This window comes from Prunus mume, linkage group LG5 (assembly GCF_029339155.1).
Source record: "Prunus mume cultivar Tortuosa linkage group LG5, ASM2933915v1, whole genome shotgun sequence".
Classification (NCBI taxonomy): Eukaryota; Viridiplantae; Streptophyta; class Magnoliopsida; order Rosales; family Rosaceae; genus Prunus; species Prunus mume.
The window spans coordinates 9,311,770-9,330,600 of record NC_142702.1 but is presented as its reverse complement, the minus strand read 5'-3'; the positions used below and the strand labels follow the sequence as shown (position 1 = coordinate 9,330,600).

The 18,831-nt window shown below is 37.3% G+C and overlaps 1 non-coding gene and 1 pseudogene across 1 annotated transcript; one reads left to right on the top strand and one right to left on the bottom strand.

Annotated features, from left to right (window-relative positions):
• Positions 1 to 1,826: 1,826 nt before the first annotated feature.
• Positions 1,827 to 1,933, bottom strand: LOC148916850 (small nucleolar RNA R71). The gene has a single exon (XR_016127616.1). It is a non-coding gene; the product is annotated as a small nucleolar RNA R71 (small nucleolar RNA).
• A 342-nt stretch (positions 1,934 to 2,275) lies between these two features.
• On the top strand, positions 2,276 to 3,693 carry LOC148916849 (uncharacterized; annotated as a pseudogene).
• The last annotated feature ends 15,138 nt before the right edge of the window (positions 3,694 to 18,831 follow it).

The following is an 18,831-nucleotide window of genomic DNA, read 5'->3' as shown; positions in this document are numbered from 1 at the left end:
TCAGCCTAAAATTCACTTCAGCCATCCTCTAACACTCCCATCCTTCCCCAAACACTTCATTCAGTCCCAAATCACCAAAACAGCTCCAACAAGCCTTCCTTCCATTTCCCTACGAATTTCCTCTTTCTCTGCCATCACCACTCACCCAAACTCATCCCAAATCACCTCTTTAGTTGCCATACTCTAGATGTGAGGAGGGTCTTGGAGCAGCATTAGGTGTGGAGAAGCACTTGGAGAAGCCTTGGACACCACAAGTAACTTCAGAAATGGGTTTTTCCACTCTTATTACATTCATTATGTTTTCTCATTTCTGTTTAAGTTTCATTTCCATTATGAGTAGCTAAATTCATAACTAGGACTTCGATGTAACCTAACATGAATATTCTGGGTTTATAAGTTGAAGTTTTGAGTTTCAAGTTTGATTCATGATTCATGTTCTTATTCATTATGCTTATCAGTTAATATGCTTGTTTGGATGATTGATCACCATTAGAACTTGTATATTAGCTATCTTGGTTTGAATCAAGAGTAGACACCATGCTTTGATTCAAATTGAACTATGAATAAGAAAAGTATGGATGGACATTCGACAACAGGGATTAGATACATGCTTGGTTGTTTAAATTGTTCTTCTATGCTTAATGAGTTCCTAATGTTTAATTTAGGTTAGACAACAAATGATCAAGTTAGGGAATTAGGAACACAAGGTTAGGACCAGACACCATGGCCTAATTATACTTTAGCTAGAATCAATCTTTGAATCTGAATTAGACTTGTCACTTGACTCCTTATAACCTATAATTGAATTGTTGTGGTGAATCGAATGCCCTAGTCTCCCAATCTGTTTTCCAGCCCACAAAAACACTCTTTGTTACATTTGCTCACTTTGCTTTTGTTTGAAATTTCGTTTTGCCTCATTTGTTCAACAATTACAATCACTCTTGCTTTAAATTCTATTTTAGACTTAACCTCCTACTTTCTTGAATTTGGTAATCTAAGTACATAACTAATTTTAACTTCTCAGTCCTCGTGGGTACGACCTTGTACTTGTCTTGCTATATTACTAATTGGCCCGTACAATTGCGAGTTAACATATTAACAACAAATTTTGGCGCCGTTGCCGGGGATTGAATGATAGTTCTTCCCTGGTTATGTGCCCAAGGTTACCCTATTCTTTTAGTAGTACTAATTAACTCAAGTTATTTTCTGTTTCAGGTAGTTTATGTCTAGAAATCCCTTACTTGAGCAAGTGAGGTCTTCATTCCAACGTTCGAGATCTTTGAATACAGGACCATCTTTGCAACCAAACCGTGTGATCAGAAATTCAGAATCGTCTAGAAAGAGAGTTGGCAAGCGAAAGAGCAAGCCATTGCCACATTTGAAGGTCTTGCTATCCACACTGACCTCCCAGGTTCTTCACCTTCAAATACGGAGTCAAGTTCAGACCAAGAAGAAGAAGAGATGGCTGCCAATGAGTTCATGGGAGACCTTGATATCCCAACAATTCCAGCATCCCCTTCAAGCATCTTGCTGCCCACTGCACTCGAAACTATGAGCTTAAATCTTCTCATCTTAATATGTTGCCTTCCTTTTATGGTTTACCTAATGAAGATCCATTAACCCATATAAAGGATATTTTTAATGCTGTAAGCTCTTTTCCCTTGACAGGTGTGACGGAAGATCAACTTCGAATGAGAGTGTTTCCTTACACTTTGAAAGATAAGGCAAAATATTGGTTGAATTCTTTGAAGCCTGGTTCACTCACGACTTGGGGAGCCATTCAAAAGAAGTTCTTGGAGAAATACTTCTCCACGCAAAAAACCGACATGCTTAGGGACAAGATCTTACTATTTGCACAACAAGATGAAGAGTCGTTTTGTGAAGCATGGGAGAGATTCAATGGGCTGCTCAATCAATGTCCTCATCATGGGATTCCATTGAAGCTTCAGATGCGTATGTTTTATAAAGGACTAACCCCCTCTAGCCATAATATTGTCACTAATTTTGCAGGTGGTTCTTATAAGACTAAGACTCGAAGAAACATATGAACTCTTTGAGGAGATAGCAATGGAGACCTAACATACCGATACAAGAGGTAAACGTATTCTTGGTGGTCCTAATGATTCTTCCGGTGTCCAGATTTCCAAATTGGAACAAAAGCTAGATGCCCTCCTTGCATTGAACTCAAGAATCCCTTCAAAGGAAGTGTGTAGCATCTGTGAAACTCATGATCATCCTACCATTTCTTGTCCCCTTGGGGCTGTATATCCAGAATTTGTGCAAGAGCAAGCTAAGTTGGTGAATTCCTACAACCGAGGTCCAATAAATGATCCATATTCTCAAAGTTATAATCCAGGTTGGAGGAATCATCCAAACTTTTCATGGAGGAATACACAGAATCAAGCGAATCCCCCTTCACTCCAAAGGCCACAACAATCATCATCGTTGGAGGATATAGTGAAGCAAATGGCAATCAACCAATCCAATTTCCAGCAAACTACACAAGCTGCCATCTCCAAGTTGGAAGTCCAATTAGGCCAGATAGCTACTGAAATAGCTCAAAGAGAACCAGGAAATGGCCAAGCCAAACCGTGATCAATCCAAAAAACCAAGAAGCCAAGGCCGTTCATGTGCTCGGATCAGGTAAGATTGTTGATAACAAACTTGGTTCTGATCTATCAAAGGATGTTGTGGTTGTAGAGGATGAAGATGAAGAGGAAACCACAGCTATGGAAGGAGAACAACCCAAAACGTCCCAATCTGCTCCTAAGGCCAAATCTGATTCTCGGAACCCAATCCATTTCAATTGCATAAAAGAGATGACAAATTTGTGCCATCACATCTTCATCAAGATAGATACATCCCACCTCCTCCATATATTCCACCGATTTCATTTCCAGGCCGTTTGAAGAAAGCGAATCAAGATAAGGCTTTTAAAGAGATTTATGATATTTTGAGTAAAGTTAATATCAATTTGCCATTGCTTGATGTTGTTAAACAGATTCCTACATATGGAAAGTTCATCAAGCACTTGATGACTCACAAGCTCAATTTTGCTCCAAGTGAAGAAGTAAAGCTCAACAAGAATGTGAGTGCTTTGTGTTGCAAAGGAAGCTTCCACCAAAACTAGAAGATCCTGGCAGCTTTGACATTCCCATTAACATTGGAGATAAGACGGTTGGAAGAGCCATGTTGGACTTGGGAGCAAGCATCAATGTAATGCCATATTCAGTTTATCAGGAGCTTGGCTTAGAAGGGATAAAGAAAACCTCAATTCGTCTTGAACTAGCTGATCATTCTATCAAATATCCTAAAGGTATTGTAGAAGATATTTTAGTTCAAGTTAATACACTCATTCTTCCGGCTGATTTTGTAGTTATGGATATGGAGGATAACCCATATGGAGACCGTGTTGATCCCATTCTCCTCGGGCGACCATTCATGGCCACTGCAGACACAATCATCAAAGTGAAAGATGGCACCCTCTCCATGACTGTTTTGGGTGAAACTGTTGAATTTAAAGTGTTTGATGCTCTCTCTCAACCTTCTATCACTCTTGATACTTGTTTTTCAATTGATGTTGTGGATCATGAGGTTTCTTCTAAAATTGTGCAGAAAAAGTCTAATGATGCTCTAGAAGCGGTCCTAACACAAGAAGAGGAAGATCTCTATGAATCGAGTTCCAAGAAGTGATGGCTGCCTTAGAAGTGTTTCAGCCATACCCACCATCCTTTAGGCCACCACTGGAGCCTCTTGAACCATCCTCCACAAAATTGGAGCCATCCATTATTACCCCACCAAAGCTAGAACTTAAACCTTTACCCAATCATCTTAAACATACTTATTTGGGTGCTAATGAAACTCTCCTGTTATAATTGCTGCAGGTCTCACCTCACATGAAGAGGACACTTAATTGAAGTTACGAAAGAGCATAAAACAGCCCTTGGATGGACCATAGCAGACATCAAAGGAATTAGTCCAAGCATGTGCATGCACCAATTTTAATGGAAGAAGACAGCAAACCATCTCGTGATGCACAAAGAAGGCTAAATCCCAACATGAAAGAGGTGGTTAGGGCTGAAGTTTTAAAGCTACTTGATGTGGGAATCATCTACCCAATTTCAGATTCTAAGTGGGTGAGTGTTGTGCAAGTTGTTCCTAAGAAGTCCGGAATCACCGTTGTAAAGAATGAGAAGAATGAGCTAGTTCCAACACGAACTATCACCGGTTGGAGAGTTTGCATTGATTACAGGAAGTTGAACACATCCACAAGAAAAGATCATTTTCCCTTGCCTTTCATTGATCAAATGCTTGACCGTTTATCGCCATGCTTACTACTGTTTTCTTGATGGATTTTCAGGTTATAATCAAATTCCCATTGCTCCGGAAGACCAGGAGAAAACCACGTTCACATGCCCATTCGGTACATTTTCTTATAGAAGGATGCCATTTGGTTTGTGCAATGCTCCAGCAACTTTCCAAAGATGCATGATGGCAATCTTTTCTGATATGGTGGAACGATTCATGGAGGTATTTATGGATGATTTTTCAGTTTTTGGTTCATCTTTTGATGATTGTCTTCACCACTTGTCTCTAGTGCTTAAAAGATGTCAGGAAACAAATCTGATTTTGAATTGGGAGAAGTGTCACTTTATGGTAAGACAAGGAATTGTGCTAGGCCATGTTGTTTCAAGCAAGGGAATTGAAGTGGACAAAGCCAAGATAAATATCATCTCAAATCTACCACCCCCTTCCTCTGTTAAAAGAGTTAGAAGCTTTTTGGGCCATGCCGGATTCTATAGAAGGTTCATCAAAAAATTTTCGAGCATTTCAAGACCATTGTGTAATCTCCTTGCTAAGGATGCTGTTTTTGAGTTTGATGAAACTTGCATGGAAGCTTTTACGACCTTGAAGAAAGAGCTAACTTCCCTATTATCATAGCTCAGTTGGTCTTTACCATTTGAAATAATGTGTGATGCCTCGACTTTGCTATTGGTGCAGTTCTAGGTCAAAAGAAGAACAAGCTTCCCATGTGATTCATTATGCGAGCCGGACCTTGAATGATGCCCAACTCAATTACTCCAGCAGAGAAGGAGTTGCTTTGTGGTTTTGCTTTAGAAAAATTTCGTTCTTACCTTGTTGGTTCTAAAGTAATTGTTTATTCTGACCATCTGCTCTTAGATACTTGCTCACTAAGAAGGGCCTTAAACCACGCTTGATCGGATGGATTCTCTTGCTACAAGAGTTCGATTTGGAGATTGAGACAAGAAGGGATGTGAAAATGTGGTGGTGACCATTTGAGTAGAATTGTGATTGAAGAGCATGGAGAAGTGTACTACCCTTGAATGAGACTTTCCCGGATGAACAACTATTTGTTGCCCAAGTCAAAGAGCCATGGTATCTGATTTTGTTAATTATCTTGCTTGTGGTGTTCTTAGAAATGATCTAACTTATCAGGACAAAAGAAGCTCTTTTCCATGGTGAAACATTATGCAGGATGAACCTTTCTTATTCAAGCATTGCCTGATCAACTCATTAGAAGATGTGTTCCGGAAGAAGAACAAGAAAGCATCCTTAGGCATAGCCACGAATTGGCTTGTGGAGGCCACTTTGGAGCTAAGAAAACAGCACTTAAAATTTTACAATCAGGTTTCTTTTAGCCTACTCTATTCAAAGATGCATTTAATTTTTGTGTTAAGTGTGATAGGTGTCAAAGGATGGGAAACATAAGCCGCAGGAACGAAATGCCATTGAAGAACATACTCTTTGTGGAACTCTTCGATGTATGGGGTATTGATTTCATGGGACCATTCCCGTCTTCCTTTGGTTATACCTACATACTTGTTGCTGTTGATTATGTGTCTAAATGGGTGGAAGCCATAGCCACCAAAACCAATCATCATAAGGTGGTGCTGAAGTTCTTAAGGGACAATATTTTCACAAGGTTTGGTACTCCAAGGGCTGTCATTAGTGATGGAGGCAGCCACTTACTGCAACAAACCATTTGAAGCACTCATGAAGAAGTACAACATCACCCACCGAGTCTCTACACCACATCATCCTCAAACTTCTGGTCAAGTAGAAATAAGCAACAGAGAAATTAAGCAGATCCTAGAGAAGGTAGTGAATAGTACAAGGAAAGATTGGGCTACCAAGCTCAATGATGCATTATGGGCTTATAGGACTGCATATAAGACTCCCATCGGAATGAGCCCTTATCGTCTTGTGTTTGGGAAAGCCTGTCACTTGCCAATGGAGCTTGAACACAATGCTTTTTGGGCCATCAAGAAGTTGAATTTTGATCTGGACAAGGCCGGCCATGTTAGAAAGTTTCAGCTCAATGAATTGGAAGAAATTAGACATGAGTCCTATGAGAATGCAAGGCTTTACAAAGAACGAACCAAGAGTTACCATGACAGGAACATTCAACGGAAAGAGTTCACCAAAGGTATGTCAGTTCTTTTGTTTAACTCACGTTTGCGTCTCTTTCCAGGAAAATTGAAGTCTAGGTGGCTTGGCCCATTCACCGTGGTCAATGTTTCTCCCTATGGAGCTGTGGAGATTCAAAACCCTAAAGATGGCTCGACTTTCAAAGTAAATGGACAACGTTTAAAGCCATTCTATGAGGGAGTGTCAGTTGGAATTCAAACTGGTCATGTGGTGGATCATCTTCCATTCGTACAATCAAGTTAGCTAATCGCATAATGTCTTGCCAAGACATTAACTAAGGCGCTTCTTGGGAGGCAACCCATGTGTTGAAGAATAAGGTGCTTGGTAGCGGTCGACCTAATCGCATCAAGAGGGAGTTTCTCTAATCCTTGGTCTTTAAACTTTCCCCTTATTATTTACATGTTCTCACTCATCTTTGTTATGCTTTAACATTGAGGACAATGTTCAATTCAGGTCTGGGGGGGAGGTTTTCAATTTTTGTTCATTTGTGTTTACAATTTTCGTCCGCTTGTCACTTTTTTTTTTTTTTGAATTTTTTTTGAATTTCATACAATCAATGCTATGGAGCTGCCATTGAGATTTTCATATCAGAAATTTTACACTTCACAAAGCTTTTGCTCTTAGAATTACAGTGGCTAAGGTACCATGCTCAGATTCTTGAAGGAGAATAGTGGAGACTACCCTAATGAGCTATTTCGAGCCTAATTGCATTCTTGAGAGGGTTTAAAGTGTTTCTATTCCTCATCACTACTTATTTTCTTCAATTCACTCTAAATGATCTCATTGTTCCATTTTGATTGAATACTAAGGACGATTCTCTTTGCAGATATCAGGTGCGTGCTCTCATTCATGAATGAACTCATTGAAGTGATGCTAGGCTATGTGTGTATAACCATTCTCTGTGCTTTCTTTTCACCCTACCCATTCGTGTGTTCCATCAGCTCTCTTGCAGCCAAACACTTCAAGCCTTTTTCTTCTATCACCCTCATAATTCCCCTAACCTTGTATCTCAATCTGAGATATTTAACCTATTATAGCCATACCCTATAGCTTAGAAATATACCAAGGTGTGCCAAGATAAAGTTTGAAGCAAGGATGTTGCTGCCACATGCCTAAATGTAAATTGGTGTGAATCGTGCAAAGAAGTTAAAGAAGAAGTAGATCAAGTCAGCAAATAAGAAAGATAAAGAGAAAGTGTTTCGGAGAAAGTGTTTCGATTTGATCTAAATGTGAAATATAAGGTCTATGCCAGATGATGCTATGAAGTTGCAGCCATATCATTCTAAATCAATGATACCTTGCAGATCAATGAAGAATGCAACCTTGGTATGTTCTTAAGTTAATTGTGTTCTTTCCAACTCTTCCATTTCCCCTAACCTTAGCCATTCATTACAACCTTGTGAAAGACCTAGCTGATCTTTGAGGATGTATTCATGGGTGCTGGTATGTATGTGTGCATCTCTATTCTTAGTATTTGATTCCCTTCATGAGATCTAACCAAATATCCTGCTTCTATTTCATATACTCACTTATGCTTGTTTGAGAGAATAAAACCATAGGTTCTGAGTGATTGAGTGCTATATGTGAGAATTAGAGTTGAAGCATGTTCTTCTTTCAAGATTTGATTATGTTTACTTTGAAGCCGTGTGCCTTTGAGCTATAGCTTCCACTTTACACACTTATTGATCATTTATCTTGGCAACTCTCTGGTGTTGGAGGTATGATTAAAGTTTTCTTTCATTTTCAATAGTTGTTTTCAAAGTTAGTTTTCTAACCTTTTGTTTTAAAGAGTCAGTAAAGCGTTTGTGGGTATCGTTTCTGTTAAACCCTCAGGAGACACAACTCCTCCTACTAGGGATGCCTACAGGTTTAAAGGCTTGTTGCATATGCTCAATGCAAACGAGTTACCCGAAGAAGTGGTTTAGTTAAACTTCTTGTTTTGTTTTTAACTTTGTTTTCTTTTGTTTTGCTCGAGGACTAGCAAAATCTAGGTCTGGGGGTATTTGATCAGTTCACAATTGCATATCATTTTGTACCCTTCTAACTTATGATTTGGTTATGTTATTGAGTCAAACGTGTGCTTTTAATCCCTTTTCTGTTTATCATTCAGTTCATTGAGCCTTAGGTAGCAATGGTGCCTTTGGATAAGAAAAGATGCAAAATGGTGCAAAAACGAGCAGACTGGGTTGGCAACTCATTTCGGCCTTAACGTCTTTCTCCCAACTTTGATTGGCCCATATAATATGTGCTTGGAAAGATGAGAGTCTGAACTTCAAGATGGACAACTCAAATGTATCAATTGATTAAGTCAACCCCAATCCGTGAGCCCATCAAAATGCACACCATGCTCAGGAATGCAACTGCTAGCTGTTGAGCCATGTGCTGACAAGACAGCATGGAAACTCAGAAGGCATGGGCAGCTGACATTCCAAGAGGCATGGGCAGCTAACATTCCTAGAGGCATGGGCTACACATCAAATCAGCAGCATGGGAACCTAATGGGCAGCTCAGACAAATGGGAACAGCTAGGAATGGGTGTGCTTCACCAGCCAAAGGAGGAGCACGAATTTGCACTCTATAAAATGAGTGATGCACACTCATTGAAGGGATGTCACTCCATTCAGCCTAAAATTCACTTCAGCCATCCTCTAACACTCCCATCCTTCCCCAAACACTTCATTCAGTCCCAAATCACCAAAACAGCTCCAACAAGCCTTCCTTCCATTTCCCTACGAATTTCCTCTTTCTCTGCCATCACCACTCACCCAAACTCATCCCAAATCACCTCTTTAGTTGCCATACTCTAGATGTGAGGAGGGTCTTGGAGCAGCATTAGGTGTGGAGAAGCACTTGGAGAAGCCTTGGACACCACAAGTAACTTCAGAAATGGGTTTTTCCACTCTTATTACATTCATTATGTTTTCTCATTTCTGTTTAAGTTTCATTTCCATTATGAGTAGCTAAATTCATAACTAGGACTTCGATGTAACCTAACATGAATATTCTGGGTTTATAAGTTGAAGTTTTGAGTTTCAAGTTTGATTCATGATTCATGTTCTTATTCATTATGCTTATCAGTTAATATGCTTGTTTGGATGATTGATCACCATTAGAACTTGTATATTAGCTATCTTGGTTTGAATCAAGAGTAGACACCATGCTTTGATTCAAATTGAACTATGAATAAGAAAAGTATGGATGGACATTCGACAACAGGGATTAGATACATGCTTGGTTGTTTAAATTGTTCTTCTATGCTTAATGAGTTCCTAATGTTTAATTTAGGTTAGACAACAAATGATCAAGTTAGGGAATTAGGAACACAAGGTTAGGACCAGACACCATGGCCTAATTATACTTTAGCTAGAATCAATCTTTGAATCTGAATTAGACTTGTCACTTGACTCCTTATAACCTAGAATTGAATTGTTATGGTGAATCGAATGCCTAGTCTCGATCTGTTTTCCAGCCCACAAAAACACTCTTTGTTACATTTGCTCACTTTGCTTTTGTTTGAAATTTCGTTTTGCCTCATTTGTTCAACAATTACAATCACTCTTGCTTTAAATTCTATTTTAGACTTAACCTCCTACTTTCTTGAATTTGGTAATCTAAGTACATAACTAATTTTAACTTCTCAGTCCTCGTGGGTACGACCTTGTACTTGTCTTGCTATATTACTAATTGGCCCGTACAATTGCGAGTTAACATATTAACAACAGAGATGGCTCTCTAGAAGGATGTGACGAGACAGGGAGAGACTAACATGAGACTAGAGAGAGACTACAATGAGACAGAAAAAGACAATGAAAAGGTAAACGAGGTTGAGAGAGACGATGATGAGTGACACAGAGAGGAGGCGAGGTTGACTGAGAGAGAGAGGTGGCAAGGTTGGTTGACTGAGAGAAAGATTTGACAAGGTTGAGAGAGGTTGAGGAGGTTTTCACACAAAGGGTTTGAGAGAGAGAAGTGAGATCGATCGAGTATGAGAGAAAGGTGAGATGAGTGAGATCGATCTAACGGCTAGAATTGATCGAAGATAATAAATCCTAGCCGTTATATTCATCTAAAGGCTGTTAGTTAATATAAACTAATTATAAACATTTAATTAAATATATTTGCGGTATACCACAATATTTGGATTTGTGAAACTGCATCGACAATCGCACATTGCGGTTGGTCCATGATAAGCTCATAATTATATATCATTTGAGTACTCATTTTCTTATTTTTTTATCCTTAGTTTCTCTTATTTATTAGTTATTTACCTTGTTTTATTCTTTTGTAGGTAAAATTAAACAAAGGAATTAATTTGGAGATTTTTAAGGTAGTCTTTGGTGCATTATACACCATTTTCTCAAAAACTGCCTGTGCGGATCATTCGACTTTACAAAATAGTTTGTACTTTCTTTGGATGAATCAGGTTACAATCCTAATATGGTTGGAACTTGGATGTCTAGTTTCTATAGAATTTTACGATTTGAGGTTCTGAAGTATGAAGAAGAAGATATCGCGTTTTGTGTGACTACTGTTCAAAGTTGGAGTTTCTGTGAGGGAATTAGATCAATTACTCGGGTTATCTATTTATCTAAGTAATTAATTGGGACTTAATCTGCTTTCCAAGATGAAGATAAGGCTTATTAGAAGATTCTAGATGAGCCCAATGGGATGGGTGTGTCTTGGTCTAAATTAGAAAGTTGAATAGGTCAATCTCCTTCTCAAATAAGGATTACTTAGTTCTCAAGAAAAAAAGAAAAGGACACAAATCATATTTAAAGAGGGATTCTACTTGCTAATCTTGGAAGTTTTGAGAGCCTATAAATACCTCTCTTTTTTGTGCCATAAGACACATTGACAAGCCTACATGGTGAAATTGTGAAGGAGTGGCCGGTCTCTATTGAGACTTCAGTCAAAGGATGTAATATTATTTTTCTATGCTTATTTGTTGTGATCCGATGACTATATCTAGCTAGGCCTCTTGGCCAAGGCTAAGAGGATGCCTTAGTTTAATTATTTGTTTTATTAAATGTTGAGTTTTTGATTTAATGAGTTGTGTTGATAGATTTATAATCTCTATTTAAATTTATTCGAAGTGTTGAATTCTTTTGATTGGCCATTTGTAGGGCTTGCATCTAGGTGATAAGATGGATACATGTAGACCTAATAAGTTGCATGTTTCAAAGCTTCTTGGGATTATAAATTGTGAAGAACTTGATGCTCTATTAAAGATTAAGACTTCATACGATTCCTTGTTTCTAGAAAACTTAATGAATCTCATGTGTTTAACCTATGCCATAATACGCATAGTAATCATATCTTAGGGAAACTTGGCTTAAGTGCGTTAAAATAGACTTAGGTACGGAATCTTTACCAATTAACTCATTGGATTAATCACTTGCCTCGATAATATGAGTAAGAAGACTAATGATTGAATATGAAGCCTTGGTATTTTATCATATTGTTAACAAACTTTTCCAAAACCATTCTTTTATATTTTATTGAAAAATTTCTTTAATTTTCCTTGTTTGCTTTTATTTGCTTTAATCAAAATCAACTTTTGCCAATTCACTTTTCAAAACTTCCCTTGCCATGTACCATCTCTCTATCTTCCACCTTTGTTTCCGTTTCTCTTATATTTGATTAATTGGAATTTTACTCAATCCTTTTGGGAACGACCTTGTACTTGCATATCTATACTAACAATTGATCTTTTATTTCCTTGTGCTTGCACATTGCGGTCGGTTTTCGCGACATTACAGTTTGGTTCTAGTGAAATTGCGATTTTACGGTATCTCGGTAAAAAATGCCAGCTCTAGATGGGTTCCACCAACCACCATCCAATTCCTAAGTTAGTCTTTGTGCCTTAAAGAAGATGGCTAAAAGTATTGTACTTAAGTATAGAGAAAGTTCAGATTACCTTTTTAGGTGAAAAATACTTCCCTTTTATGCAAGGAAAGTTTGAGCTTACTCTTTTCCTGTTTCGATGTGAGAAGGAGCTCTTGATGATGTGGCATCTTTTGAGTGGGTGATCAGTAGTAGCCTGACATATGTCCCTCCATTTTGGGGAAATCGTGTTTAGTTAAATATTATGTGGGCCTTTATTGGCATTTAAATAGCCTATACGTAGGCCTTTGAGATGAGGCGTAAGAAGTTTGGGGGCATCATGCCCAATTGTATAGACCTTTGTTGGGCATGATTGGCATTCCTTAGGTGCAAGTAAGGTGTCTTTGGCTGATTTTTAGCAAGCTGGCTTCAATTACCTCTTCAGGTAATTTTGGGCTTTATTGCTTGGGCTCTTTTTGGTGGGTCCTATGAATATTTGGTATCAACAAACTTAAATTCCACCTTTGCACCATGACCAACAAAAACACCTTCAACAACATAACCTTCCAAACTACCTTTTGTTGAAGCAAAGAAAATTAAAAGAACAATATTACCCGGAAAAATTCGATATGAAGCTGTGAACGATTCTTAGGATGAGTCGCGTACTAAGTTGCTTTCTTTAAGACATTTTGTTGCTCTGCCCAATTTGTGCAAGCAGTTCAGAAAATGCCACTACGTCTCCATGACAAAACAACCCAGAATCTCCTTTGTCTAGGTTCTTCCTTGCACTGAGGGAGGACCCGAATACAAACACCTTTCTATGTTGCTCAAAAAACTTAGTTTAGGAAATGAGGGAAAATATGAAGAGGAAGAAGGCAGCAGCTATCATCTATGTCTTTTTCTCTCCTAGTTATATCAAATATATATATATATATATATATATACATCATATACCACAAAAGAGACGTTGGTGGGCTTTAAAGACAACAGATACATCATTTGAGAAAATCAACCCATATTAATATAAAATAACTCCTATTAATAAAGGTAATTTAAGACAATTATTGAATTATTGAATTAAGGGGCAGTTGTTCCATGAATAATACCAAGAGATTTATACAGATCAACAAACACACCAGATTCATATTGTTGACCTCTGTCATTGCGAAATCTCTTAATTTTCCTATTAAATTGATTTTCAATTTCAATTATGAAAATCTTAAACATATCAATTGCTTCACTTTTATTTTTCATGAGATAAACAAAAGAATAATTAGAGCAATCATCAATAAAAATGATCGTTTCCCTTTTCTAGTTAACACTCCATCATATTCGCAAATGTCAGAATGAATTAGATCAAGTGGTTTAGATACTCTAGTAACAGATTTATGTGGGGATTTGGTAATTTTAGCTTGGCTACAAAATTCACACTTCTCAAAGTCATTTAGCGACATTTCAGGAATAAATCCTAATTTACTCATATTTTTAACAAGCCTTTTGTTAATGTGACAAATTCTAGCATGCCAAGTATTAAAAGAACACAACATATAAGCAGAAGAAGAACTTTTATTAGCATCAACATTCAATTTGAACATCTCATCAGTAGCATAGCCCTTACCAACAAACATACCATTTTTTTTTAAGTGTATACAAGTCTGCTCCAATTGTTTGAGTAAAACCAGCCTTGTTGAGAAGATAGCCTGAGACCAGATTCTTCCTTATTTCTGGAGTGTGTAGAACATCTTTGAGGATGACTATCTTTCCCAAAAGTAAACTTTAATTCTACTTCCCCAGTTCCAACAACAAGTGTTGTGTGAGAATCACCCAACAACACTCTCTTGTCATCAATCACATAATAGGTCTTGAAAAAAAGCACGATTATAGCAAACATGGTGAGAAGTGCCAGTGTCTACCCACATGAGGAGCAGGGCGAGATCTATTCCTGCAGTTCCCGGAAAAGTGCCTTGGCTTGTGACAGTTATGACATAGAAACTGTCCTGAATCATCATCACGTGAGGCGGGTTGACTCCTATTCTGATTCTGATGAAGATTTCGATTCTGATAGTGTTGAGGATTCCGACTTTGGTTGTGTTGACCATATAGATTCTGGTTGTTGTTCTTGTGGTTCCTATTTTGATTTTTCATATTCTTGCTATTTGTCTTCAGAGTAGCTGGGGTTTGATTCCTGTTGGAGTTGGTGACTTTTCTTGCTGTTGGAGACGAGCAAAACTTCTTCTTTCATGTCATGTTTCCTGGCCTCCTCCTCAATACGCAGAAGAGTAATCAGGCTTTCCAAGGAAAATTCTTTTGGTCTTGTGAAGTAGAGCATTCTTGAAATCTTTCCAGCTAGGAGGCAGCTTGTCAATGATAACAGCCACCTGAAATTGTTCATCTAAATTCATGCCTTCAACAATAATTTCATGTGCAATTTTCTGTAGTTTATGATATTGTGCTTCTACTGATTTTTCATCCACCATTTGAAACTTCAAATAGCGACTGACAACAAATTTCTTTGCACCAGCCTCTTCTGTATCATTTTTTTTTTTTAAGCACATCCCACAATTCTTTAGTAGTATGATAAGAAGAATAATAAGCCTAAAGATAAACCATTCAAAATATAGTTCTTACACAAGAAATCATTTTCAGTCCATATCTGCAAGGCCCAAGTTTGTTCAAGAGTGGGATTGTCAAAGGCATATGGTTTAACATATGTGTAGATAGAAGCTAATTTTTTCGTTGTAAGGTAAAACAACATCTTTTGCCTCCGTCGTTTAAAATGAAGACGCTTAAATTTGGAAGGTTTGTTTAGGTCAAGGGTGAATGAATTGTTTACAGCTTCCATGGCAAATGAATCGTCTTAAAATTGTTGAAGCAGAGAAAATTAAAAGAACAATATTACTTGGAAAAATTCGATGTGAAGCTGTGAACGATTCTTAGGATGAGTTGTGTACTAAGTCACTTTAAAACGTTTCGCGGCTTTGTCAAATTTGTGCAAGCAATTCAGAAAAGGCCACTACGTCCCCAGGATAAAATAGCTCCATAATCTCCTTTGTATAGGTTCTTCCTTGCACTGAGAAAGGACCCAAATACAAACACCTTTCTATGTTGCTCAAAAAACTTGGTTTAGGAAATAAGAGAAAGATATGAAGAGGAAGAAAGTAGGAGGTATCGTCTGTGCCTTTTTCTCTCCTAGCTATATCATATCTATATATATATATATATATACATAATATACCACAAAAGAGACGTTCGTGGGTTTTAAAGACAGTAGATACATCAGTTGAGAAAATCAGCGCATATTAATAGAAAATAACTCCTATTAATAAAGGTAATTTAAGGCAATTATTGAAGGGAAATAGCTCAAAATACCACCCATTTTATAATTTTTTGTGAAAATACCACCCCTCCCCAAAAATTTTAAAACTACCATCTATAAATACATATTTATTGTCCACTGATTGCACCCATATCACATTTTCAGAAATTTGGTTCTCTCTCAGCTCACTCAACCCCCTTTTCTCTCTCTGTTTGTCTCTATGTCTCTCTCTTTGCTCTCTCTCTAACGCAGCTCTCTGTCTCCCTCTTTGCTCTAGTGCATATTTGTGTCTCTCTTTGCTCTCTCTCTCTCTCTCTCTCTCTCTCTCTCTCTCTCTCTCTCTGACGCAGTGGTCTTCCTCCCTCAGCGATGTCTGTTCATCCAGAAGGTACGGTTCATCATCATTTTCTTTGGGTTTTGAAGTTGGTTTAGGGTGTATGGTTTCTATGAAATTGGTTTAGGGTTTAGGGGTTTCTCTGAAATTGGTATAGGGTTAATGGGTTTCTATGAAATTAGTTTAGGGGTTTCTCTGAAATTATTTGATTGTGATGATTCCTTGTTTGAAACAGTGAAAGAGTGTGTTCTTTGTTCTTTGTTTGAAATTGATGTTGTTATTGGTATCGTATTGCTGTTTTATTGCTATTTTATTATGGTTTTATTCCCGTTCCATTGTGGTTTTAATGGTTTTGGCAATTTATGCAATTGGATTATGAGTTTGTTTGTTGTTTTGTTTCATCCAAAGAAGGGAAATTGTAAGTGTTCGTTTATAGTCTCTACATTAGGCACCCTTCGAAGATCACATATTACTGGCTCAAGCTTGCGATTGAGGCTTTAAGGGGGGAGGCATATACATGAGGTAAATATGATAATGTCAGTGAATTGAGTTCAGTTTTCACTTATCACTTGGGAATTCACTGTGCTCCTTAATTATGTCAGGAAATCATTTATATGAAGATGCAGACATCGAAGCTGTGCTAGAGGTACTTTATATGGTCATTCATCCATTTTGATAGAGCTATTTGGTTTAGGTATTCTGTGTAGTAGGGTGAAATAATTTCCAAGGTCTTCAGCCATGTTGTACATGATGAAATATAATATTGTACAGTCGGTGGCGGTGACTAATTGCCTTACATGGGACATAAATTGTTTCCATTTTTGGGTTTTTTTTTTTGAGTTGCAATTGTGGTTAGCATACTTATTCTTTAGATTGTGAAGTTCAACTATTTCGTACTGCTCAACATATAAACATACTTGCTCTTTATGGAGGTATAACAGTTTACTTGTTTGAAACAACGTGTTCGTTTCCACTGACTTCTACTCTTTTTTGTATCCATTTTTGACATTTGGTCAATGTAGTTTTCTTTATTTTTCTATGCTCAATCCAATCATATATAGAACTTGGTGTAATTATTTATCCTCGCTCTATAGATATAAAAGATATAAATAAATTATTTTAATACGTAATAATTAGAATGCAAATTTTATTTAAGTTTTATTTTATATATCTTAATTTTTTTTTATTAACTGACCCCTTTCAACAGAAAACAAATAAGAACCGGTGAATCAGAAACAATTAATTAAGAAAAATATTTTATTTTTTAATGGGTAGAAAACTTAAAGGTCAAAAAATGGACATATGGCAAAACTAAAAAACAGAGGAAGTGCATAATTCGTTTCTGTCTAAAAAGCAATAAAATGGCAATACCTTGGTGATACAGTAGCGATATAGTGGCGATAAAAGGGTACTAGAAATTGTTGTTTGTGTTTATTTTGGGTTTCTTGTTTTGTTTCATTTCATTTACTTATCTTGACTCATTACTAGTTAATAATGGGATGATTACGAGATTAATTTGTGTCAATTGTTAATACAAGAATTACATATATGAAGATTAAGCCGAACAACATCCATTCCAGACTGCATTTTAGACATGCAAAATAAATCGTCACCGAACCCTAACAATACTATCCCGCAAAGGGAAAACCAAGGCTACACTTTTAGATCGCTTCATTAAAAATTTGACATCATCATCGTCCTCAATATTTATGTGCTTCTACTCATTCGAGGCCAAAACTGAGAACTTTAAGCAAACCTTATCTTCCCTGTTGTTTGTATTACTAATCTGATGCACACGATCCAACAGTTCAGCAAATGTGATGGTTCGTGGAACTATTAAGCCTTTTGATGCACCCCCTTCATATTTGCATATCTTCTTTGAGGTTACCCATTTTCCATTGTAGCAAACCAGAATAACGATTGTTTCCATTTCTGACCATGAAAAAAATTATTTCATTAACACAATACAACCACAATAATCAGGCAATACAATGGAAATATAACAGCAATATAACATCAATATAATAGCAATATAACAGCAATACTACAGCAAAATAACAGGAACACAACAGCAATACAACACTAACACAACAGTGAACAAGGATTCATCACAATCACACATACAAATCCACTACATCAAATGGAAAATCCAAAGTTTCAAGATTCATATATCCAGAGCAATCTAAATGCAATTGGTAAAAACCCAGAAGGATGAGCATGAAGATTCAAAAAACCTAACCCAAAACAATTACAGCCAAAACCAATTTCACAGAAAACCAAGCAATCAAAATAAAACCAATTTCACATAATCCAACAGATATTAAGAAAATAACTATCAACACTACCTATTCGAGGTCAGCGATCCAGTAGAACTTCAAGGTTGCAAGCAGCTATTCAGAAGGCATACCTAAAATATGGGGTCGAGGGAGGGGTTCATGATTCAGAACAGAGAGCAAGACAAAGCTGAGAGAGAGAGAGAGAGAGAGAGAGAGAGAGAGAGAGAGAGCTGCGCTAGAGCAAAGAGAGAGACAGAGAGAGAGACAGAAAGAGAAAGGGGTCTGAGCAAGTTGAGAGAGAACCAAATTTCAGAAAATGTGATATGGGTGCAATCAGTCGACAATAAAGATGTATTTATAGGTGGTTGTTTTAAAAATTTTGGGGAGGGGTGGTATTTTCACAAAAAAATTATAAAATGGGTGGCATTTTGAGCTATTTCCCATTATTGAATTATTGAATTATATATATATATATATATATTTAAATAAGAATACCAATTTCAACACCTTTAGTGTGGTACACTCAACCGAAGGTCACCATGCCAACATGAGTATGTTGTCTTTCTTCTCTTATGGCTTTGCAAATTTATGTTTATAGTCAAATCCAACACAATTGTTCTAGAGTCGACCAC